The 24,925-nt window shown below is 48.7% G+C and overlaps 1 pseudogene; it reads left to right on the forward strand.

Annotated features, from left to right (window-relative positions):
- Window positions 1-24,925, forward strand: part of LOC130338368 (oocyte zinc finger protein XlCOF7.1-like) — a 43,482-nt pseudogene that overhangs the window by 11,102 nt on the left and 7,455 nt on the right.

A 24,925-nucleotide genomic window follows, 5' to 3' on the forward strand; every position in this document is an offset into this window, starting at 1 on the left:
TATAATTCCAGTTGGTCCCTAGGGACAACAAGTTACATCAATACATGTGGTGCTTAAAATGCTGGGTTTTTTAAAATCACCTATAGCTCTGTTTATTCACATTATTGTTTAACTATTTAAAAATAAAAGTTAAGTTTTATCAAAGTGAGGGATAAAAAGTGGACTTTTTGCTCAGTCCTTTTGGGCTGAGTTGAGGTTAATAAATAAACATATGTTTAGTCCACCCCTCACTAGGGTCATTGATCCTTGTGATCATTAATTTTGAGTTATACTTCAAGGTCGCTCACGCTGCCCTATATGGCTTCAACATCTTGCCCTCCCATCTGGCTTCAACATCTTGCCCTCCCATCTGGCTTCAACATCTTGCCCTCCCATAACTTCCCAGATAGGATCACTCATTGCCCTAAATGAAGTACCCCACTTACAAACATGTATCATGGCATCTGGGAGTGCTCACACTCAGCGATATACTGGAGTCTCATACAATCGTACATATGGGATCATTGGAAGGTGCGGGTCCCTTTTACACCGCAATCGCTCCTATTTCACCAATTGCGCCCACCGGAGGGAGGAGGGGAAGGGGAGGAGAGGTTTCTTTGGTTTGTCCATATAGTCCATTTAGTTGCCATGCGTTGTCTAAATGGTTAGATACTACCACTCCAAATTTGCCTATGCTGATTGCCCAATTGAAATCGTTTCTAGACGTAGATCACTTAGATGCCGAGAGACATTCAGAAACTGGCACTAAATGTTTTTTCTAAAAATGGAAATCCTTTCTTGTTGCTCACTTTGAATCTCGGGGGATCGTTGAGATTGTACGACCATTTAGATACAACCACATGGTACAATGTGGAATCTCTGAGAGGTTCTCTAGGGGCGCTAAGATTTCCAGATACATAATACTGAATACAGGCTGACCATTTATTTTGAGCACTATGGCTCTCGGTTTGGATGCCCTGGGAGTCAGAGGAGCACCAGCAGGGTCCGAGTGAGGCTCCCATAGCGAGGAGCTGCACTTTATGCTTGTCTACATGGTTTGGGGCCGGGGGAGGCATTTGGTAACTCTGTCTCCCCATCGACAACACCTATTTCTTACCAGATGATGACTGCGTGGTGATCGATGTCAATTTCTCCTAAGATGCCTTAGTGCACTTTTCAAGGACGTTGAGAGACTATGCTCTTTTCTATTTTTTGTTTGGGGGAGGAGGGATTTATATTATAGGGATTATGGTACCTGAGTGAAGAAGCTTTATGCGCTTTTTACATAAGTGGCCAAAACAGTTATAAGTGACCAAAACATCAGCCAGAAAGCATAGGAAAGGAGAAGTGGTCTGTGGTCACCACCTGCAGAACCACTCCTTCATTGAGGGTGTCTTGCTAATTGCCTAAATTTTCCACCTGTTGTCTGTTCCATGTGAAATTGATTGTCAGTGTTCTTCCTGAGTGGACAGTGGGATTTCACAGAAGTGTCAGTGACTTGGAGTTACATTGTGTTGTTTAACCCCTTAAGGACCAAGGACGTACCGGTACGTCCTTGGTCCTGCTCTTCTGATATAACGCGGGGTTACACAGTAACCCCACGTCATATCACGGCGGGCCCGGCATCATAGTGAAGCCGGGACCCGCCTCTAATAGCGCGCAGCGGCGATCGCGGCGCAGCGCGCTATTAACCCTTCAGCCGCGCGCTCAGAGCTGAGCCGCGCGGCTAAAAGTGAAAGTTCCCGGCTAGCTCAGTCGGGCTGTTCGGGATAGCCGCGGCTAATCGCGGCATCCCGAACAGCTGACAGGACAGCGGGAGGGCCCCTTCCTGCCTCCTCGCTGTCCGATCGCCGAATGACTGCTCAGTGCCTGAGATCCAGGCATGAGCAGTCATCCGGCAGAATCGTTGATCACTGGTTTCTTATGAGAAACCAGTGATCAACATAGAAGATCAGTGTGTACAGTGTTATAGGTCCCTATGGGATAACAATGATCAGTGTGTGCAGTGTTATAGGTCCCTATGGGATAATAATGATCAGTGTGTGCAGTGTTATAGGTCCCTATGGGACCTATAACACTGCAAAAAAAAAGTGAATAAAGATCATTTAACACCTCCCCTATTAAAAGTTTGAATCACCCCCCTTTTCCAATAAAAAAAAACCACAGTGTAAATAAAAATAAAAATAAACATATATGGTATCACCGTGTGCGGAAATGTCCGAATTATAAAAATATATCATTAATTTAACCGCTCGGTCAATGGCGTGCTCGCAAAAAAATTCCAAAGTCCAAAATAGTGCATTTTTGGTCACTTTTTAGATCATTTAAAAATGAATAAAAAGCGATCAATAAGTCCTATCAATGCAAAAATGGTACTGTTAAAAACTTCAGATCACGGCGCAAAAAATGAGCCCTCATACCGCCCCATACACGGAAAAAAAAAAAAAGTTATAGGGGTCAGAAGATGACAATTTTAAACGTATTAATTTTCCTGCATGTAGTTATGATTTTTTCCAGAAGTCCGACAAAATCACCTATATAAGTAGGGGATCATTTTAATCGTATGGACCTACAGAATAAAGATAAGGTGTCATTTTTACCAAAAAATGTACTACGTAGAAACGGAAGCCCCCAAAAGTTACAAAACAGCATTTTTTTTTCAATTTTGTCGCACAATGATTTTTTTTCCCGTTTCACCGTAGATTTTTGGGCAAAATGACTGACGTCATTACAAAGTAGAATTGGTGGCGCAAAAGATAAGCCATCATATGGATTTTTAGGTGCAAAATTGAAAGAGTTATGATTTTTTAAAGGCAAGGAGCAAAAAACGAAAATGCAAAAACGGAAAAACCCCCGGTCCTTAAGGGGTTAAGTGAATCCTTTATTTTTATGTATTCAAATATAGGGGGCGATTTTTTTTAAAACCTGTCCAGAGGAAAAGTTACCCAGTTGCCCATGGCAACCAATCAGATGGCTTCTTTCATTTTTAACCTCTGCAAAATGAAAGCAGCGATCTGATTGGTTGCTATGGGCAACTGGGGAACTTTTCCTCTGCACAGGTTTTAATAAATCTCCCCCATAATGTTTATGATTCCGCATGATGAACATCATAAATGTAAAACATTACCAAACACCAAAAATGCGGATTTTTGGGTCCATCATATGTATAAGCCGTCCTGAATATAAGCCGAGGCCCCTAATTTCACCCCAAAAACCCAGGAAAAGTTATTGACTCGACAATAAATAAGCTTAGGGTGGGAAATACATCATCCCCCCCCATGTCATCATCCCCCCCTGTCATCATCCAATACATCATCCCCCCCCATGTCATCATCCCCCCCCCCTGTCATCATCCAATACATCATCCCCCCGTAATTAACACCCCATCATTATCACCCCCCGTCATTATCACCCCTTGTCATCATCACCCGTGTCATCATCACCCGTGTCATCATCGCCCCCGTCATCATCGCCCCCGTCATCATCGCCCCCGTCATCATCCCCCCCCCCCCCCCCCCCGTCATCCCCCCCCCGAGGGCCTCCCGGTGAAGATGGACAGCCCGGAACGACTAACCCTCCCCACCAGACGGTCCCTGCAGCACAGATAATGGCCCGGACCAGCTCACCCTTCTTTTCCACCGAGGGGAGGTGAGTAGAAAACTAAAGGGGGGTCTGGATGATGATGAAGGCCTCAGTGGTCTTCGACCTGCGGACCTCCAGATGTTACAAAACTACAACTCCCAGCATGCTGGGAGTTGTAGTTTTGCAACATCTGGAGGTCCGCAGGTTGAAGACCACTGAGAAGGTATTGACAGGCAGAGATGGACGGGCCGCACCATCCCCTCACAGCTAAAGCCAGAAAGTTTTTTTTGTTCACTCGAGTATAAGCCGAGGGGGGCGTTTTCAGCACGAAAAATCCCTGAAAAACTCGGCTTATACTCGAGTATATACGGTATCTGAAAAAAGTTATCAAAAAGTCAGATATATGATGGGTAATGGTCCTGATAAAAACTACAAATCACAGCGCAAAAAAATCCTCCTCATCCATCCCCGTATACGGAAAAATAAGAGTTATAGGGGTCGGAATACGGCAATTTTATGAATAACTCATTTTGTAAAAAGTATAATAGTAAAACTTATCATATTTACCACAGAATAAAGAGAAGATGTCATTTCTAAGACAAAACCACACAAAAATAGCAAAAGTGTTTGTTTTCCATTTTCCTCACAAATAGTAATATTTTGGTTCTGTCGTACATTTTAGGGTACAATAAAAAAGTGTTATTACAAAGTAAGATTTGTCCCTCCAAAAAAACAAGTTCTCAAGCGGCTCTGTATACGGGAAAATAAGAGTTATGGCTCTAAGGAGAGGAGGAAGAATGACAAATGCAATAGTTTAAAGGTCCTGGGTCGTTAAGAGGTTAATACTGATAATAAAATCTGTGTTATTCTCTGCAGATTCTTGTAGCAGGAGATCAGAGGAGAATCTTCTATCTTCAGATTATAAAGCAGATGATGATATCACACAAGATACATATGAAGAAGATTCCATTATCCCAGATACACCCTCAGCCCTTCACAGCCAAGATCTGTCATCTCATCCTTATATACAGGTCCTGTCTTCTCAGTCATCACAGGATGTTCAGCAAAATAAAGGTCACAGAAAGAATGATGGACATCAACGAGCTCATACAGGAAAGAAACCATATTCATGCTCAGAATGTGGGAAATGTTTTACTCAGAAATCAGGTATTGTTACACATCAGAGATATCACACAGAAGAGAAGCCATTTTCATGTTCAGAATGTGGAAAATGTTTTACTAAGAAATCAGATCTTGTAGTACATCACAGAACTCACACAGGGGAGAAGCCATTTTCATGTCCAGAATGTGGGAAATGTTTTATTACGAAATCACATCTTGTTAGGCATCAAAGAACTCACAAAGGCAAGAAGCCATTTTTATGTACAGAATGTGGAAAAGGTTTTACTAAGAAATCAGATCTTGTAATACATCACAGAACTCACACAATAAAGAAGCCATTTTCATGTTCAGAATGTGGAAAATGTTTTAATAAGAAATCACATCTTGTTGAACATCACAGAACTCACACAGGAGAGAAGCCATTTTTATGTTCAGAATGTGGGAAATGTTTTACTCAGCAATCACATCTTTTTAGGCATCAAAGAACTCACACAGGATGGAAGCCATTTTCATGTACAGAATGTGAAAAATGTTTTACTAAGAAATCACATCTTATAGTACATCAAAGAACTCACACAAGGAAGAAGCCCTTTTCATGTTCAGAATGTGGAAAATGTTTTAATAAGAAATCACATCTTGTTGAACATCACAGAACTCACACAGGGGAGAAGCCATTTTCATGTCCAGAATGTGGGAAATGTTTTGCTAAGAAATCAGATCTTGTTAGGCATCAAAGAACTCACAAAGGCAAGAAGCCATTTTCATCACAGACTATTAACCTCTTAAGGACTGAGTGCGTATCCATACACCCCCGTTTTAAAGTCCTTAAGGACTGAGGGCGTATAGATACGCTCGTGGGAATTCCGGTCCCCGACGCTCGCCGGGCGGGGACCGGACTGGGATGCCTGCTGATATCGTTCAGCAGGCATCCCGGCATATTGCCCAGGGGGGTCCTGAGACCACCCCCCCATGTCAGTGATCATGGCAAATGGCAGATCAATTCAGATTGTCCATTTGCCGCTGATCAGGTCTCTGATGACCCGATCGCCCGGAAAATAGGGATGATCGGAGCTGTCAGTGACAGCCCCGATCATCCTAAGGGATAGGAGCGCGGTTGCAGTGGTGCCACCCCCTCCTATCTCCTGCCATTAGTCAGCAATGACTACTGACCAGTGGCAGTTGAAGACAGGGGGTTACCATGGAAATCCCCCGCTCTGCCCACCCCTGGATGTCGGGCAGAGCGGGGGGAGAAGATGGCGGCCGGTACCTGGGGACTTTCATGCGGTGGGGACCGGCGATCATCGGTGGCATCATTGGAGATCAGCGGTGGAGGTAGGGAGGCGACGGCGTGGAGCATCAAGGAAGGTGGCAGGAAAGCGATATTTACTGCTGCCTTCTAGTGGTCTAGTCGAGTTTTGCAACATCTAGAGGTCACAGTTTGGACACCACTATACAGTGGTGCCCAAACGGTAGCCCTCCTGATGTTGCAAAACTACAACTCTCAGCATGCCTGTATTTCTCTCTTCACATACACCAAAAAGCTACGCCAGGTCTGGGATGGTGTCGTTTTAGACACTTTTCAGTGGCTTGCCGCCTTTTTTGCGCCTTTTTACAAAAACTTTTTATACAGAAAGTTCATAAATTTCAGTCCACGGCATACGCTGAATTGAAAAGCATGTACTGCTACTCCAAAACATCTGGAATGACTAAAATATTCTACCACCAAAAGGCGCAAAATAACATACAGTGCGCCAAAATAGCGCCTTTTGTACGGAGAAAAAAAGGTGTAAACTCATTGATAAATGTCGGCCAGAGTATTTGTGAATCAATATATCATTTATTTGGAAAATCCATTTTCCTTACAAGCAGAGAGTTTCAAAGTTAGAAAAATGCAAAGTTTTCATGAAATTTCGTGATTTTTCACAAAGAAATGATGCAAGTAACGAAGAAAATTTACCACTAACATAAAGTAGAATATGTCACGAAAAAACATTCTCAGAATCAGAATAATCGGTAAAAGCATCAGAGTTATTGGGTGACAGTGGTCAGATGTGCAAAAAAGGGCTCAGTCCTTAAAGGGTTAAATTTTATAAATAAATAAAATAATTATATATAATGTAACCCCTTAGGGACTCAGCCCTTTGTTGCATTTCTGACCACTGTCACTTTATTAACCCCTTCCCGCAAATTGACGTTTATAAACGTCCTAAGTGCGGTCCCTGTCTATAACGCGGGGTCCCGGCGGGACCCCACATCATAGCGGGATGGTCCCGGCACCTATTCACAGCCGCGATCGTTCGGCCACGCGCTATTAACCCTTCCGATGCGGCACAGCTCGAAAGTGAAACTAAATGCTTCCCGGCTGCTCAGTCGGGCTGATCGGGGTCATCGCGATAAAATCGCGAGGCCCCGATCAGCTACCCGGAGAGAAGAAGGTCTCTTACCTTCTCCGGCGGCGTCCGGGCTCCGATTGATTACTCCCAGCCTGAGTTACAGGCTGGAGCAATCAATCACCGATTTCACTGATTGTTGCCATGCAACGGCAAGGCAGCAGTCTGTGAATGAAATCAGCCATTGCAAGCTCATAGGTCTCTATGGCACCTATCAGCTTGCAAAAAAAGTGTAAACAAAAAGTTAACCCTTTCAGTTATTCCCTTCTGAATTAATAGTTTAAATCACCCAGCATTTCCTAGTAACAAAATAAAACAGTGTAAATAAAAATAAACATATGTGGTATCACCGCGTGCGGAAATGTCCGAATTATAAAAATATACCACTTTTTAAACTGCATGTTCAATGGCGTACGCGCAAAAAAATTCCAAGGTCCAAAATAGCGCATTTTTGATCACTTTTTATACCACAAAAAAGTGAATAAAAAGTGATCAAAAAGTCTGATCAGAACAAAAATGGTACCGCTAAAAAACTTCAGATAACGGCGCAAAAAATTAAAAAGTTATAGGGGTCAGAAAATGACAATTTTAAACGCATACATTTTCCTGCATGTATTTATGATTTTTTTCTGAAGTAATGCACAATCAAACCTATATAAGTAGGGGATCATTTTAACCATATGTACCTACAGAATAAAGATAAGATGTCACTTTTAAAAAAATGTACTGCGTAGAAACGGAAGCCCCCAAAATTTACAAAATGGCATTTTTTTCTTCATGTTTGTTGCACAATGAATTTTTTTTCCATTTTGCTGTGGATTTTTCAGTAAAATGACTAATATCACTGCAAAGTAGAATTGGTGGCGCAAAAAATAAGCCATAATACAGATTTTTAGGTGTAAAATTGAAAGGGTTATGATTTTTTAAAGGCAAGGAGGAAAAAACGAAAATGCAAAAACGTGAAATCGCTCACTCCTTAAGGGGTTAATAACTCTGATGCTTTTACCTTTTATTCTGATTCCGAGATTGTTTTTTTCCTGACATATTCTACTTTAACATAGAGGTACATTTTTGTTGTTACTTGCATCCTTTCTTGGGGAAAAATCACGAAATTTCATGAAAATATTGAAAATTTTGCATTTTTCTAACTTTGAGACTCTCTGCTTGTAAGGAAAATGGATATTCCAAATAAATGATATATTGATTCACAAATACAATATGTCTACTTTTATGTTTCCATCATAAAGTTGACATGATTTTACTTTTTGAAGACATTAGAGGGCTTCAAAGTATGGCAGCAATTTTCAAAATTTTCCAGTTGTTTGAAGTGGATTTAACCCCTTAATGACAATGGACATAAATGTATATCATGGTGCCGTGCTACTTAACGCTCCATAATGTACATTTATGCTCCACCATGACCGCGAGCACTGGACCGGTGCTCGTGTCATGCGCGGCAGGTCCCGGCTGCTGTCAGCAGCCAGGGACCCACCGGTAATGGCAGACATCCGCGATCGCTTGTATGTCCGCCATTAACCCCTCAGATGCCGTGATCAATACAGATCACGGCATCTGCGGCAGTGCGGTACTTTAAATGGATGATCAGATCGCATGCAGCGCTGCCGCGGGGATCCGATCATCCAACATGGCAGCCGGAGGTCCCCTCACCTGGCTCCGTCCTTCTCCCGGGGTCTTCTACAGACCAGAGCAGAAGATGACCGATAACACTGATCAGTGCTATGCCCTATGTATAGCACTGAACATCGTTAGCAATGAAATGATTGCTATAAATAGTTCCCAATAGAGACTAGTAAAGTGTATTAAAAAAAAAAGTTAATTGAACTATCAAAATATATTGTTAATTATCCTGTACGGTGAACGGCGTAAACGTAAAAAAACTAAAAATTACAAAATTGCTGCTTTTTTTTCACATTTTATTCCCCCCAAAAATTTATAAAAAGTAAAAACGAAGCAAAAGTTCCAATGAAAACTACAGATCACGGCGCAAAAAATGAGCCCCTCATACCGCTCCGTATACGGAAAAATAAGAAAGTTATAGGTGGTCAAATTAGGGCAATTTCAAACATACTAATTTTGTTAAAATAGTTTGAGATTTTTATAAAGCGGTACAATTATAGAACAGTATATAACATGGGGATCTTTTTAATCGTATTGACCCACAGAATAAAGAAAACGTAATTCTTACCGTAAAGTGAACAGCGTGAAAACAAAACCTTCCAAAATTTGCTAAAGTGCGGTTTTCTTTTCAATTTTCACACATAAATAATATTTTTTGGGTTGCGCCGTACATTTTATGGTAAAATGAGTGATGTCAATACAAAGTAAAATTGGTGATGCAAAACAAGTCCTCATATGGGTCTGTGGATGGAAATATAAAAGAGTTATGATTATTAGAAGGAGGAAAAAAGGAAAATGCTAAAATAAAATGTGCCTGGTCCTTGAGGGGTTAAGGGGCCTTTCTGTGAGAAATACCCCATACATTACCCCATTATAGAATCTGCACCCCTCAAAGTATTCAATATGACATTCAGAAAGTTTGTTAACCCTTTAGGTGTTGCATAGGAATAGCAGCAAAATCTAAATCTGCATTTTTTACACTAACATGTTCTTGTATTTTTTCATTTTTAAAAGTCGTATAAGGAGAAAAAGACCCCAAAATTTGTAGCCCAATTTCTCTCGAGTATGGAAATACCTCATATGTTGACATCAGGGATGTGGAAATTTCTTAAAAAACTACAGTGACCCCCCCCCCCCCCCGACCTACGATGGCCCCGACATATGATCAAATTGACATACGATGGCCTCTCAGAGGCCATTGCATGTCGATGTCGACATACAATGCTTTTTTTATGTCGGGCCATCGCATTAAGTGCTATCCGGCAGCGCCAAATGCTTAAGCTGCTGCCGGATAGCAGCTTAATGTTCCCCGTGTGGAGCGGTAAGTATTACTTACCCCTCCACGATGCTCCGGGGTGCCCTCCGGGTCCAGCGCTGGTCTTCCGGTGTCTTCTCGGCCCTCTCCGATGACGTCAATACGCTGCTGCGCACGTCATCCAATAGGAATGGCGTACGCAGCGGCGTAATGACGTCGCTACGCAGGCCCAGTAAGGCCTTGCGGAAGACAGCAGAGGACCAGAGAAGACAGCAGAGGACCGGAGAAGACAGCAGAGGACCGGAGAAGACAGTGGAGGACCGGAGAAGACAGTGGAGGACCGGAGAAGACAGCGGAGAGCCCAGCGGAGGCCGGGGTCAACATCGGGAGCGGCGGAGACACCATCGCGAGCGACGGGGACAGGTGAGTAAAGCTTCCTATACTTTACATTGCACGGATCCCTCAACATACGATGGATTCGACAAACCATGGCTCGTTTGGAACAAATTACCATCGTATGTTGAGGGACGACTGTACTTGTCCACGGGACTAAAACGGAGCAAAATCTACTTGTCCCTCATGACGATCCACTTGTCCGGGCCAATTTTCGCTTTTACACTCTCGTTTTTTCCTCCTCGCCCTATAATAGCCATAACTTCCTACTATAATGAACCTTTTAATTGTTCCATAACATATTCTCCGAACCGAAAACAAAAAAATATTGGTGAAGTGAAATTGAAATAGTAAAAGATAATTTAGCAAATGTGATGATTTTCTTTTTTATGCCATTTACCTTGTGGTTGAGCTAACATGTATACTTTAGGTCGTGCTGATTACAGCAATGCCAGATTTGTATAGTTTCCGTCATGTTTTACTAATTAAAAAAATATTCTGAAGTTTTAGAATTATTTTTTTATTGCCATTTTCTGACCCCTGTAGCTTTTTTTTCCCCCCCGCATATGGGGCTGTATGAGGGCTCATTTTTTGCGCCATAATCTAGTTTTTTGTATCGGTATCATTTTGGTATTGATTTGACTTTTTAATCGCTTTTAACTTTTTTTCTGGGAAATTATAAAAATTGTAATTCTGTGTTTTTTTTATTTGTGATTTACCATAGGGGGATACATAATGTTATATATTTTTTGTGAAATAGTTTTTATTAAGCATTTTTCAAAGTTATACAACAGGCCAGGAGATCCCGGTAAGGGTGATGGTACATAAACAGTAATGAACAGTAGTAATACAAAAACAAAATGGGTGAATAATCGTATATCCTACGCGTATACAATATAGAGGACATCTGCTAGTAAAAAAAAATAAGAAGAACCTTGTGCATAGCTGCGGTAAAAGAGGTAAACAATGGTCTAAGGTGTTGGGGAGAGAAACCTAATGTTACTAAGAACACAAATATTCACTATTAATCCTTCACAGTGAAGGGGGATTGGAACCAGAGCCGCCACTTGTTGAGAAAGGCCGGGTGAGTGCCGTTCCCGTAGGAGATAATTCTTTCATATACGCACATAGGATTCATTTCTAGTTGGAGGGCTGCAAAATCTGGAACTGCCTCCGATTTCCATTTATGGAGCAGAATATTCTTAGCGACAGCACATATTGTACACATGAGGGCTCTACTATTTGGTGGCATATCAGAGATCCCAATGAAAAGAAGGGCCGGTCGCAGGGTCCACACTATTGGCCCAGGGAGAACTTTTCCTAGCAATTCTTTGCAATTTCCCCAATAATGTCGTATTAGGGGACACAACCAAAGTATATGTAGCAAGGATCCCCCACCCCCGCAACCCCTCCAACATCTATCCGAGGCTGAAGGGTACATTAAAGAAAGACGGTCTGGAGTGTAATACCACCGGAATGGGGTTTTGTTGACAGATTCAATATGTGATGTACATTTGAGGTATAAACGCGACATTTTAAATGCCTTTTGCCACTCATCAATTGAATATTCAGATTGCAAGTCTCGTTCCCAACTACGCATCAGATGAGTTTTCCCACAGCCAACGTCCCGAAGCAAGGCAGCATAAAGGGGTTTCAGCCCCCTACGTGAGGAGGATATGTGGAGGCATGCTAATTCATCTAGTTTGAGCCCCGAGGGGTGTAATCCCCCCAGCAGGTGTCAGACTTGGAGATATTTAACCCCTTAAGGACCAGGCCATTTTACACCTTAGGACCCGGCCATTTTTTGCACATCTGACCACTGTCACTTTAAGCATTAATAACTCTAAGATGCTTTTAGTTATCATTCTGATTCTGAGATAGTTTTTTCGTGACATATTTTACTTTATTTTGGTGGTAAATTTTCGTCGTTACTTGCATCCTTTTTTGGTGAAAAATCACCAAATTTCATGAAAATTTTGAAAATTTTGCATTTTTCTAACTTTGAAACTCTCTGCTTGTAAGGAAAATGGATATTACGAATACATTTTATATTGATTCACAAATACAATATGTCTACTTTGTGTTGACATCATAAAATGGACATATTTTTACTTTTTGAAAAAACGAGAGGGCTTCAAAGTAGAGCAGCAATTTTAAAAATGTCATGAAAATTGCAAAATCTGAAGGGACAGATGTTACAGAACTACAACTCCCAGAATGCCTGGACAGTCTGGGCATGCTGAGAGTTGTAGTTTGGCAACATCTGGAGGGCCACCGTTTGGGCACCACTGTAACAGTGGTCCCTAAACTGTGACCCTCCAGATGTTGCAAAACTACAACTCCCAGCATGCCCAGACAGCCTTTGGCTGTCTGGGCATGCTGGGAGTTGCAGTTTGTCCTTCCTAGTGGTTGCCACAGTAAAGATCACATTACTTTCAATTTCGTCGTTCCCCCCCACGTGTTTCCCTACCTGAGTCGGGATCTCCGTAGTCTCCAGGAGGATCTTCGGTCTCCACGCCATCTTCAGGTAAGGTACCTGGCCTCCATCTTCTTCCCACGATCCCCTCGACATCCAGGGGTGGGCAGAACGGGGGTTGCCATGGCAACCCACTGTCCTGCTCTGCCATTGGTCTGAATCAATTCTGACCAATGACAGGGGATGGGAGGAAATCGCAGCATTGCGACTTCACTCCTACCCTGCAAGATGATCTGGGCTGTCACTGACAGGTCAGATCATCACAATTTTCCGGGTGATCGGGTCACCAGAGACCCGATCAGCCCGGAATAGGAGAAAATCGCATGTCTGAATTGACATGCGATTTTCTGCGATTGCCGACATGGGGGGGCGGGGGTCCCGGGACCCCCCTGGGCATTTGCACGGGATGCCTGCTGAACGATTTCAGCAGGCATCCCGGTCCGATCCCTGCCCGGCGCACGGCGGGGACCGGAACTGCCCATAATGTAACTGTAAGTCATGGGTCCTTAAGACCCAGGGTGTCGGGACGTAACGTTACATCATGGGTCCTGAACGGGTTAAAGAAATCGGCAGGTGGCAGTGAGAATTTTGCTCAGATATCTCCAAAAGTCAATAGAGTATTGGATGAGTGAATGTCCCCTACTGAGGCCAAACCTTTATCTATCCAAGCCCTTAAATCAGGATGTGGAAGCAGTGCGTTGAGAAGGGTGATGGATATACTAGATGCCTGGGGGGGGGTACTCCTGTGTCAGACATTCTGTGGAATATTGTCCAAGCTCTGATAGAAGCCGACATCGTTGGGCAGATGTCTTTAGGAGGTGGTAAGTTCCAGAATGGCAACTGCAACAGGTCTTTCAAGGTGTATGGCAAGGCCAGCGAATGTTCTATGTGTACCCATGTAACCTCCAATGATCCCAGAATCCACCCCCCCCCCCAGCACAGAGACCAAGGTGGCTATGTAATAAAGTCAGGCAATGCCAGGCCACCCGCATCCCTCTGCCTAGTTAGAATGTGTCTTGCTATTCTGGGCTTTTTGTTGCCCATAATGTTATATTTTAATAGTTTGTACAATTACGCACGCTGTGATACCAAATATGTTTGTTTTTATTATGTTTATATGTTTTTATATTGGAAAAGGGGGTGATTTGAACTTTTAATATGGAAGGGGTTAATGTGTGTCTTTTAAACTTTTAATAAAACATAGTTTTTTTTGTTTTTTTACACTTTATTAGTCCCTTAGGGGACTTTTAGGAGGAATCATTAGATTCCTCATACAGGTCAATAGAGTTCTATTGAATCTGTGTGCTCTGCGATCCATTGATAGAGCCTAGTCCAGCCAGGATCTATCAATGACAGAGCCGCGGGACAGCCGCGGTACAGCAGGGAATCAGAGGTAAGCCCACGTGCTGCGGGGGGGAGCGATCTAGCCCACCAGGGAGCATTCACATGTCTCTTTAGACGCGCTGTCAGCTTTGACAGTGGCGATCTAAAGGGTTAATAGCCAGCCGCGGCGATCGGGATCACCGCATACTGGCTATTAGCGGCGGCCCCGGCTACAGAGAACAGCCGGGGGCTGCAGAGTACGGGAGCGGTCACGAGTCGGGAGCCCGATCCATACTCCCCTGTGGGCGTCGCCGTGAGGTGCACTGCCGTGCTTATCGGTGGTTTCCAGGTCCAGCCCTGCTTGCCCGAAGCCGGGCTAAGGACCTGAAAAATTCACCTGCCCGGCGCCCGGAACTGCATGTCCCGAGCGTCGGGTGATAGGAATTCCACATCCCTGAGCAATGTTCCGGTGTGAGGTGCAAAACTGCGCACTGTGCATTTTTGTGTTAGCTCCTCCCCTCAGCTGTCCAGAGATTTCAGAACATACAGCGAGGGAATGGGGAAGGCAAAGCTGTGCAGGACGCAGTTCTGCACCTCCCTCCCCCGCTCCTTGACGTAGACTTTGACAGCTGAGAAAATCTACGTCCAGGGGCTGTGTGAGCGGCTGTGCACCTCCCCCGGCATTAGAGGGATTCTCACAGGCCTGCTCCTGAATGTAGATTCTCATGCACCTCCCCCGGCAGGAGAGGGATTCCCACAGGCCTGCTCCTGGATGTAGATTCTCATGCACCTCCCTCGGCAGGAGATGGATTCTCACAGGCCTGCTCCTGGATGTAGATTCTCATGCACCTCCCCCGGCAGGAGATGGATTCTCACAGGCCTGCTCCTGGATGTAGATTCTCATGCACCTCCCCCGGCAGGAGAGGGATTCTCACAGGCCTGCTCCTGGATGTAGATTCTCATGCACCTCCCTCGGCAGGAGAGGGATTCTCACAGGCCTGCTCCTGGATGTAGATTCTCATGCACCTCCCCCGGCAGGAGATGGATTCTCACAGGCCTGCTCCTGGGTGTAGATTCTCATGCACCTCCCCCGGCAGGAGATGGATTCTCACAGGCCTGCTCCTGGATGTAGATTCTCATGCACCTCCCCCAGCAGGAGAGGGATTCTCACAGGCCTGTTCCTGGATGTAGATTCTCATGCACCTCCCCCGGCAGGAGATGGATTCTCACAGGCCTGCTCCTGGATGTAGATTCTCATGCACCTCCCCCGGCAGGAGATGGATTCTCACAGGCCTGCTCCTGGATGTAGATTCTCATGCACCTCCCCCGGCAGGAGAGGGATTCTCACAGGCCTGCTCCTGGATGTAGATTCTCATGCACCTCCCTCGGCATTAGATGGATTCTCACAGGCCTGCTCCTGGATATAGATATTCATGCAACTCCCCCGGCAGGAGATGGATTCTCACAGGCCTGCTCCTGGATGTAGAGTCTCATGCACCTCCCCCGGCAGGAGATGGATTCTCACAGGCCTGCTCCTGGGTGTAGATTCTCATGCACCTCCCCCGGCAGGAGATGGATTCTCACAGGCCTGCTCCTGGATGTAGATTCTCATGCACCTCCCCCGGCAGGAGATGGATTCTCACAGGCCTGCTCCTGGGTGTAGATTCTCATGCACCTCCATTAGGAGGAGAGGGATTCTCACAGGCCTGCTCCTGGATGTAGATTCTCATGCACCGCCCTCGGCAGGAGATGGATTCTCACAGGCCTGCTCCTGGATGTAGATTCTCATGCACCTCCCCCGGCAGGAGAGGGATTCTCACAGGCCTGCTCCTGGATGTAGATTCTCATGCAGCTCCCTCGGCAGGAGATGGATTCTCACAGGCCTGCTCCTGGATGTAGATTCTCATGCACCTCCCCCGGCAGGAGAGGGATTCTCACAGGCCTGCTCCTGGATGTAGATTCTCATGCACCTCCCCCGGCAGGAGAGGGATTCTCACAGGCCTGCTCCTGGATGTAGATTCTCATGCACCTCCCTCGGCAGGAGATGGATTCTCACAGGCCTGCTCCTGGATGTAGATTCTCATGCACCTCCCCCGGCAGGAGATGGATTCTCACAGGCCTGCTCCTGGATGTAGATTCTCATGCACCTCCCTCGGCAGGAGATGGATTCTCACAGGCCTGCTCCTGGATGTAGATTCTCATGCACCTCCATTAGGAGGAGATGGATTCTCACAGGCCTGCTCCTGGATGTAGATTCTCATGCACCTCCCCCGGCAGGAGATGGATTCTCACAGGCCTGCTCCTGGATGTAGATTCTCATGCACCTCCATTAGGAGGAGAGGGATTCTCACAGGCCTGCTCCTGGATGTAGATTCTCATGCACCTCCCTCTGCAGGAGATGGATTCTCACAGGCCTGCTCCTGGATGTAGATTCTCATGCACCTCCCCCGGCAGGAGATGGATTCTCACAGGCCTGCTCCTGGATGTAGATTCTCATGCACCTCCCCCGGCAGGAGAGGGATTCTCACAGGCCTGCTCCTGGATGTAGATTCTCATGCACCTCCCCCGGCAGGAGATGGATTCTCACAGGCCTGCTCCTGGATGGAGATTCTCATGCACCTCCCTCGGCAGGAGATGGATTCTCACAGGCCTGCTCCTGGATGTAGATTCTCATGCACCTCCCTCGGCAGGAGAGGGATTCTCACAGGCCTGCTCCTGGATGTAGATTCTCATGCACCTCCCTCGGCAGGAGAGGGATTCTCACAGGCCTGCTCCTGGATGTAGATTCTCATGCACCTCCCCCGGCAGGAGAGGGATTCTCACAGGCCTACTCCTGGGTGTAGATTCTCATGCACCTCCCCCGGCAGGAGATGGATTCTCACAGGCCTGCTCCTGGATGTAGATTCTCATGCACCTCCCTCGGCAGGAGATGGATTCTCACAGGCCTGCTCCTGGATGTAGATTCTCATGCACCTCCCTCGGCAGGAGAGGGATTCTCACAGGCCTGCTCCTGGATGTAGATTCTCATGCACCTCCCCAGCAGGAGAAGGATTCTCACAGGCCTGCTCCTGGATGTAGATTCTCATGCACCTCTCCCGGCAGGAGATGGATTCTCACAGGCCTGCTCCTGGATGTAGATTCTCATGCACCTCCATTAGGAGGAGATGGATTCTCACAGGCCTGCTCCTGGATGTAGATTCTCATGCACCTCCCCCGGCAGGAGATGAATTCTCACAGGCCTGTTCCTGGATGTAGATTCTCATGCACCTCCATTAGGAGGAGAGGGATTCTCACAGGCCTGCTCCTGGATGTAGATTCTCATGCACCTCCCCCGGCAGGAGAGGGATTCTCACAGGCCTGCTCCTGGATGTAGATTCTCATGCACCTCCCCCGGCAGGAGATGGATTCCCACAGGCCCGCTCCTGGATGTAGATTCTCATGCACCTCCCTCGGCAGGAGATGGATTCTCACAGGCCTGCTCCTGGATGTAGATTTTCATGCACCTCCCCCGGCAGGAGATGGATTCTCACAGGCCTGCTCCTGGATGTAGATTCTCATGCACCTCCCCCGGCAGAAGATGGATTCTCACAGGCCTGCTCCTGGATGTAGATTCTCATGCATCTCCCTCGGCAGGAGAGGGATTCTCACAGGCCTGCTCCTGGATGTAGATTCTCATGCACTTCCCTCGGCGGGAGAGGGATTCTCACAGGCCTGCTCCTGGATGTAGATTCTCATGCACCTCCCTCGGCAGGAGAGGGATTCTCACAGGCCTGCTCCTGGATGTAGATTCTCATGCACCTCCCCCGGCAGGAGATGAATTCTCACAGGCCTGTTCCTGGATGTAGATTCTCATGCACCTCCCCCGGCAGGAGATGGATTCCCACAGGCCCGCTCCTGGATGTAGATTCTCATGCACCTCCCTCGGCAGGAGATGGATTCTCACAGGCCTGCTCCTGGATGTAGATTCTCATGCACCTCCCCCGGCAGGAGATGGATTCCCACAGGCCCGCTCCTGGATGTAGATTCTCATGCACCTCCCTCGGCAGGAGATGGATTCTCACAGGCCTGCTCCTGGATGTAGATTCTCATGCACCTCCCTCGGCAGGAGATGGATTCTCACAGGCCTGCTCCTGGATGTAGATTTTCATGCACCTCCCCCGGCAGAAGATGGATTCTCACAGGCCTGCTCCTGGATGTAGATTCTCATGCACCTCCCCGGCAGGAGATGGATTCTCACAGGCCTGCTCCTGGATGTAGATTCTCATGCACCTCCCCCGGCAGGAGATGGATTCTCACAGGCCTGCTCCTGGATGTAGATTCTCATGCACCTCCCTCGGCAGGAGATGGATTCTCACAGGCCTGCTCCTGGATGTAGATTTTCATGCACCTCCCCCGGCAGGAGATGGATTCTCACAGGCCTGCTCCTGGATGTAGATTCTCATGCACCTCCCCCGGCAGAAGATGGATTCTCACAGGCCTGCTCCTGGATGTAGATTCTCATGCATCTCCCTCGGCAGGAGAGGGATTCTCACAGGCCTGCTCCTGGATGTAGATTCTCATGCACTTCCCTCGGCGAGAGAGGGATTCTCACAGGCCTGCTCCTGGATGTAGATTCTCATGCACCTCCCTCGGCAGGAGAGGGATTCTCACAGGCCTGCTCCTGGATGTAGATTCTCATGCACCTCCCCCGGCAGGAGAGGGATTCTCACAGGCCTGCTCCTGGATGTAGATTCTCATGCGCCTCCCCCGGCAGGAGAGGGATTCTCACAGGCCTGCTCCTGGATGTAGATTCTCATGCACCTCCCCCGGCAGGAGATGGATTCTCACAGGCCTGCTCCTGGATGTAGATTCTCATGCACCTCCCCCGGCAGGAGATGGATTCTCACAGGCCTGCTCCTGGATGTAGATTCTCATGCACCTCCCCCGGCAGGAGATGGATTCTCACAGGCCTGCTCCTGGATGTAGATTCTCATGCACCTCCCCCAGCAGGAGAGGGATTCTCACAGGCCTGTTCCTGGATGTAGATTCTCATGCACCTCCCCCGGCAGGAGATGGATTCTCACAGGCCTGCTCCTGGATGGAGATTCTCATGCACCTCCCTCGGCAGGAGATGGATTCTCACAGGCCTGCTCCTGGATGTAGATTCTCATGCACCTCCCTCGGCAGGAGAGGGATTCTCACAGGCCTGCTCCTGGATGTAGATTCTCATGCACCTCCATTAGGAGGAGATGGATTCTCACAGGCCTGCTCCTGGATGTAAATTCTCATGCACCTCCCTCTGCAGGAGATGGATTCTCACAGGCCTGCTCCTGGATGTAGATTCTCATGCACCTCCCTTGGCAGGAGATGGATTCTCACAGGCCTGCTCCTGGATGTAGATTCTCATGCACCTCCCCCGGCAGGAGATGGATTCTCACAGGTCTGCTCCTGGATGTAGATTCTCATGCACCTCCCCCGGCAGGAGAGGGATTCTCACAGGCCTGCTCCTGGATGTAGATTCTCATGCACCTCCCCCGGCAGGAGAGGGATTCTCACAGGCCTTCTCCTGGATGTAGATTCTCATGCACCTCCCTCGGCAGGAGATGGATTCCCACAGGCCTGCTCCTGGATGTAGATTCTCATGCGCCTCCCCCGGCAGGAGATGGATTCTCACAGGCCTGCTCCTGGATGTAGATTCTCATGCACCTCCCTCGGCAGGAGAGAGATTCTCACAGGCCTGCTCCTGGATGTAGATTCTCATGCACCTCCCCCGGCAGGAGAGGGATTCTCACAGGCCTGCTCCTGGATGTAGATTCTCATGCACCTCCATTAGGAGGAGAGGGATTCTCACAGGCCTGCTCCTGGATGTAGATTCTCATGCACCTCCCCCGGCAGGAGATGGATTCTCACAGGCCTGCTCCTGGATGTAGTTTCTCATGCACCTCCATTAGGAGGAGATGGATTCTCACAGGCCTGCTCCTGGATGTAGATTCTCATGCACCTCCCCCGGCAGGAGATGGATTCTCACAGGCCTGCTCCTGGATGTAGATTCTCATGCACCTCCCCCGGCAGGAGATGGATTCTCACAGGCCTGCTCCTGGATGTAGATTCTCATGCACCTCCCTCGGCAGGAGATGGATTCTCATAGGCCTGCTCCTGGATGTAGATTCTCATGCACCTCCCTCGGCAGGAGATGGATTCTCCCAGGCCCGCTCCTGGATGTAAATTCTCATGCACCTCCCCTGGCAGGAGATGGATTCTCACAGGCCTGCTCCTGGATGTAGATTCTCATGCACCTCCCCCGGCAGGAGATGGATTCTCACAGGCCTGCTCCTGGATGTAGATTCTCATGCACCTCCCTTGGCAGGAGATGGATTCTCACAGGCCTGCTCCTGGATGTAGATTCTCATGCACCTCCCTCGGCAGGAGATGGATTCTCACAGGCCTGCTCCTGGATGTAGATTCTCATGCACCTCCCCCGGCAGGAGATGGATTCTCACAGGCCTGCTCCTGGATGTAGATTCTCACAGGCCTGCTCCTGGATGTAGATTCTCATGCACCTCCCCCGGCAGGAGAGGGATTCTCACAGGCCTGCTCCTGGATGTAGATTCTCATGCACCTCCCTCGGCAGGAGATGGATTCTCACAGGCCTGCTCCTGGATGTAGATTCTCATGCACCTCCCCCGGCAGGAGATGGATTCTCACAGGCCTGCTCCTGGATGTAGATTCTCATGCACCTCCCTCGGCAGGAGATGGATTCTCACAGGCCTGCTCCTGGATGTAGATTCTCATGCACCTCCCCCGGCAGGAGATGGATTCTCACAGGCCTGCTCCTGGATGTAGATTCTCATGCACCGCCCTCGGCAGGAGATGGATTCTCACAGGCCTGCTCCTGGATGTAGATTCTCATGCACCTCCATTAGGAGGAGAGGGATTCTCACAGGCCTGCTCCTGGATGTAGATTCTCATGCACCTCCCCCGGCAGGAGATGGATTCTCACAGGCCTGCTCCTGGATGTAGATTCTCATGCACCTCCCCCGGCAGGAGATGGATTCTCACAGGCCTGCTCCTGGATGTAGATTCTCATGCACCTCCCCCGGCAGGAGAGGGATTCTCACAGGCCTGCTCCTGGATGTAGATTCTCATGCACCTCCCTCGGCAGGAGATGGATTCTCACAGGCCTGCTCCTGGATGTAGATTCTCATGCACCTCCCCCGGCAGGAGATGGATTCTCACAGGCCTGCTCCTGGATGTAGATTCTCATGCACCGCCCTCGGCAGGAGATGGATTCTCACAGGCCTGCTCCTGGATGTAGATTCTCATGCACCTCCATTAGGAGGAGAGGGATTCTCACAGGCCTGCTCCTGGATGTAGTTTCTCATGCACCTCCATTAGGAGGAGATGGATTCTCACAGGCCTGCTCCTGGATGTAGATTCTTATGCACCTCCATTAGGAGGAGATGGATTCTCACAGGCCTGCTCCTGGGTGTAGATTCTCATGCAGCTCCCTCGGCAGGAGATGGATTCTCACAGGCCTGCTCCTGGATGTAGATTCTCATGCACCTCCCCCGGCAGGAGAGGGATTCTCACAGGCCTGCTCCTGGATGTAGATTCTCATGCACCTCCCTCGGCAGGAGAGGGATTCTCACAGGCCTGCTCCTGGATGTAGATTCTCATGCACCTCCCCCGGCAGGAGAGGGATTCTCACAGGCCTCCTCCTGGATGTAGATTCTCATGCACCTCCCCCGGCAGGAGAGGGATTCTCACAGGCCTGCTCCTGGATGTAGATTCTCATGCACCTCCCCCGGCAGGAGAGGGATTCTCACAGGCCTGCTCCTGGATGTAGATTCTCATGCACCTCCCCCGGCAGGAGATGGATTCTCACAGGCCTGCTCCTGGATGTAGATTCTCATGCACCTCCCTCGGCAGGAGATGGATTCTCACAGGCCTGCTCCTGGATGTAGATTCTCATGCACCTCCATTAGGAGGAGATGGATTCTCACAGGCCTGCTCCTGGATGTAGATTCTCATGCACCTCCCCCGGCAGGAGATGGATTCTCACAGGCCTGCTCCTGGATGTAGATTCTCATGCACCTCCCCCGGCAGGAGATGGATTCTCACAGGCCTGCTCCTGGATGTAGATTCTCATGCACCTCCCTCGGCAGGAGATGGATTCTCATAGGCCTGCTCCTGGATGTAGATTCTCATGCACCTCCCTCGGCAGGAGATGGATTCTCACAGGCCTGCTCCTGGATGTAAATTCTCATGCACCTCCCCTGGCAGGAGATGGATTCTCACAGGCCTGCTCCTGGATGTAGATTCTCATGCACCTCCCCCGGCAGGAGATGGATTCTCACAGGCCTGCTCCTGGATGTAGATTCTCATGCACCTCCCTCGGCAGGAGATGGATTCTCATAGGCCTGCTCCTGGATGTAGATTCTCATGCACCTCCCTCGGCAGGAGATGGATTCTCACAGGCCTGCTCCTGGATGTAGATTCTCATGCACCTCCCTCGGCAGGAGATGGATTCTCACAGGCCTGCTACTGGATGTAGATTCTCATGCACCTCCGCCGGCAGGAGATGGATTCTCACAGGCCTGCTCCTGGATGTAGATTCTCATGCACCTCCCCCGGCAGGAGATGGATTCTCACAGGCCTGCTCCTGGATGTAGATTCTCACAGGCCTGCTCCTGGATGTAGATTCTCATGCACCTCCCCCGGCAGGAGATGGATTCTCACAGGCCTGCTCCTGGATGTAGATTCTCATGCACCTCCCCCGGCAGGAGAGGGATTCTCACAGGCCTTCTCCTGGATGTAGATTCTCATGCACCTCCCTCGGCAGGAGATGGATTCTCACAGGCCTGCTCCTGGATGTAGATTCTCATGCACCTCCCCCGGCAGGAGATGGATTCTCACAGGCCTGCTCCTGGATGTAGATTCTCATGCACCTCCCCCGGCAGGAGAGGGATTCTCACAGGCCTGCTCCTGGATGTAGATTCTCATGCACCTCCCTCGGCAGGAGAGGGATTCTCACAGGCCTGCTCCTGGATGTAGATTCTCATGCACCTCCCTCGGCAGGAGATGGATTCTCACAGGCCTGCTCCTGGATGTAGATTCTCATGCACCTCCCTCGGCAGGTGATGGATTCTCACAGGCCTGCTCCTGGATGTAGATTCTCATGCACCTCCATTAGGAGGAGAGGGATTCTCACAGGCCTGCTCCTGGATGTAGATTCTCATGCACCTCCCCCGGCAGGAGATGGATTCTCACAGGCCTGCTCCTGGATGTAGATTCTCATGCACCTCCCCCGGCAGGAGATGGATTCTCACAGGCCTGCTCCTGGATGTAGATTCTCATGCACCTCCCCCGGCAGGAGATGGATTCTCACAGGCCTGCTCCTGGATGTAGATTCTCATGCACCTCCCTCGGCAGGAGATGGATTCTCACAGGCCTGCTCCTGGATGTAGATTCTCATGCACCTCCCCCGGCAGGAGATGGATTCTCACAGGCCTGCTCCTGGATGTAGATTCTCATGTACCGCCCTCGGCAGGAGATGGATTCTCACAGGCCTGCTCCTGGATGTAGATTCTCATGCACCTCCATTAGGAGGAGAGGGATTCTCACAGGCCTGCTCCTGGATGTAGATTCTCATGCACCTCCCCCGGCAGGAGAGGGATTCTCACAGGCCTGCTCCTGGATGTAGTTTCTCATGCACCTCCATTAGGAGGAGATGGATTCTCACAGGCCTGCTCCTGGGTGTAGATTCTCATGCAGCTCCCTCGGCAGGAGATGGATTCTCACAGGCCTGCTCCTGGATGTAGATTCTCATGCACCTCCCCCGGCAGGAGAGGGATTCTCACAGGCCTGCTCCTGGATGTAGATTCTCATGCACCTCCCTCGGCAGGAGAGGGATTCTCACAGGCCTGCTCCTGGATGTAGATTCTCATGCACCTCCCCCGGCAGGAGAGGGATTCTCACAGGCCTGCTCCTGGATGTAGATTCTCATGCACCTCCCCCGGCAGGAGAGGGACTCTCACAGGCCTGCTCCTGGATGTAGATTCTCATGCACCTCCCCCGGCAGGAGAGGGATTCTCACAGGCCTGCTCCTGGATGTAGATTCTCATGCACCTCCCCCGGCAGGAGATGGATTCTCACAGGCCTGCTCCTGGATGTAGATTCTCATGCACCTCCCTCGGCAGGAGATGGATTCTCACAGGCCTGCTCCTGGATGTAGATTCTCATGCACCTCCATTAGGAGGAGATGGATTCTCACAGGCCTGCTCCTGGATGTAGATTCTCATGCACCTCCCCCGGCAGGAGATGGATTCTCACAGGCCTGCTCCTGGATGTAGATTCTCATGCACCTCCCCCGGCAGGAGATGGATTCTCACAGGCCTGCTCCTGGATGTAGATTCTCATGCACCTCCCTCGGCAGGAGATGGATTCTCATAGGCCTGCTCCTGGATGTAGATTCTCATGCACCTCCCTCGGCAGGAGATGGATTCTCACAGGCCTGCTCCTGGATGTAAATTCTCATGCACCTCCCCCGGCAGGAGATGGATTCTCACAGGCCTGCTCCTGGATGTAGATTCTCATGCACCTCCCCCGGCAGGAGATGGATTCTCACAGGCCTGCTCCTGGATGTAGATTCTCATGCACCTCCCTCGGCAGGAGATGGATTCTCACAGGCCTGCTCCTGGATGTAGATTCTCATGCACCTCCCTCGGCAGGAGATGGATTCTCACAGGCCTGCTCCTGGATGTAGATTCTCATGCACCTCCCCCGGCA

The sequence above is a fragment of the Hyla sarda genome, unplaced genomic scaffold (genome assembly GCF_029499605.1).
Source record: "Hyla sarda isolate aHylSar1 unplaced genomic scaffold, aHylSar1.hap1 scaffold_518, whole genome shotgun sequence".
Lineage (NCBI taxonomy): Eukaryota > Metazoa > Chordata > Amphibia > Anura > Hylidae > Hyla > Hyla sarda.